This window comes from Zea mays, chromosome 9 (assembly GCF_902167145.1).
Source record: "Zea mays cultivar B73 chromosome 9, Zm-B73-REFERENCE-NAM-5.0, whole genome shotgun sequence".
Taxonomy (NCBI): Eukaryota; Viridiplantae; Streptophyta; class Magnoliopsida; order Poales; family Poaceae; genus Zea; species Zea mays.
Genome location: NC_050104.1, coordinates 8,235,304 through 8,237,046, shown reverse-complemented (window position 1 = coordinate 8,237,046; position 1,743 = coordinate 8,235,304). Strand labels below are relative to the sequence as shown.

The window sequence follows — 1,743 nt, the reverse complement described above, 5'->3', positions numbered from 1 at the left end:
CGCGATACTTAAATCGCTCAAATAGCCAGCCACCTTAGACGGACACAGCCATTAGAAGAAGAAACGGAAACTCGATGGAGTACCAGAGATCCTCGACAAAGAAAGTCCCGATTCGAGGAACGGAATACATTTCCTTGATTGAAAAGACCGGTAAGAGAAAAGAAAGTAAGCATAGTCTTCTGAAAAGACCGGGAACCGTTTGATTTTCCGTCAACGAAGAACAAAAAGTAACACTGTGCAAACTCATCTGATCCCTGTTTGGGACTTCTTCTTCATGTCACGAGCCGGAATCGAACCGTAAAATGATCATTCATTCAAAGTAGACTTTTGTCATAGGGCAAAGGAGCTTAGAAGGGTGATGTAGGGAAGTCGTAAGGGATGACCTTAGATGTTGTATGACGGAACGATGACTTAATGCTTCCATTTTTGCTTGAGAAATGACGTAGGTGATAGACTCACTCCTTCTTTCCATTTTTGATTGAGAAAGCGTCTGGCCCAAAGAGGTCTACAGTAGTGCCTTGCAAGGTCGTAGACCCGGTAACCCATCGTTCGCCTAAGATCGAAAATGCGATGTGACATCACTCTTCATTCAGTTCAGTCCATTTGCTTAACACATGCATGTCCAAAGAGATGGCGATGATTTGTCAAATCGAGATTGTGTGGGTGTTCAGTGGATCAAACCCTGTATTAATGGTTCTGGCAGGCTGCTGGCGTGGGACTTCTTTCGCTGGGCCCTTTGGACTCTAAATCCTTCCGGAGTGAGTGGTTCGATTCCACTCTCAGAACGATCAAGTTATTCCGAAAGAAAATGCAAGTGAAACGAGACGAGAATCAAATAAAATTGTAGGCTTATTTCCTAAAAGCGGTGGTTCTCGCCTCCCTGTGCCGCGGGGTGGGCGACTGCGGTTCGAGTCTTTTTCGATCGGGTAGATCCATACCATATGTTTCGGGGGGGGGGAGACGAGGTGTAGCGCAGTTTGGTCAGCGCATCTGTTTTGGGTACAGAGGGCCATAGGTTCAAATCCTGTCACCTTGATGTGGTATTCACAGGGGCCGAAGTGCAAAGCCCCGTAGCCTATCCGTGGTCGGGAAGGCAGGCGAAAAGCACGCACCAAAAAAAAAGAAAGCTATAATTTTCTTTTTTTCTTTTCTTCTTTCGTGTTTGAAACCCATTATCAGGCTTTTGCTTTTGATATTCTATATCTATCTAATATTATAAAGCTATTTCACTGGTTTGATTTACATACCTCAGTCATGTTATTTGTCTAGCCTTCAATCAGAATAGCCTCTCCACCGGTTCCGAAGATTCTTTCGGCATCAATGTGCTTTTGGAATCTTCCTATGAAACAAATAACATTCAGGAACTGTTTAGGACAGAACAGGCCGCAGATCAGTAGAAAGCGAGCTTTTTTCGCGTATAGCCAAGCCAACCTCGAAGCCCAATTAGCGCACGGGCCCTCAACTCAACCCTGGCGAGTACGCTAACTTGGTCAGGGAGCATTTAGACGATGCAGTTAGTATTGACCACTACCGCCAAGTCCATAATTCCTAAATTGATGAAGTACACATAATGGAGCTCAAAAGCCGATTACAAAATATACTTTTTTAGCATCTTGAAACCGCACATAATAAATATTATGAATGAATCACCTTACAATAACATACGAGAGACTGCTTTCGATTTTTTCGAACAACAAGTCGAACCCAATGAACAATTCCATTCAAAGGAATGTTCTAGAGGGG

At 43.9% G+C, this 1,743-nt stretch overlaps 1 non-coding gene across 1 annotated transcript; it reads left to right on the top strand.

Annotated features, from left to right (window-relative positions):
• The first annotated feature begins 961 nt into the window (after positions 1 to 961).
• TRNAP-UGG (transfer RNA proline (anticodon UGG)) lies at positions 962 to 1,036 on the top strand. Its single transcript has one exon. It is a non-coding gene; the product is annotated as a tRNA-Pro (tRNA).
• Positions 1,037 to 1,743: the final 707 nt, after the last annotated feature.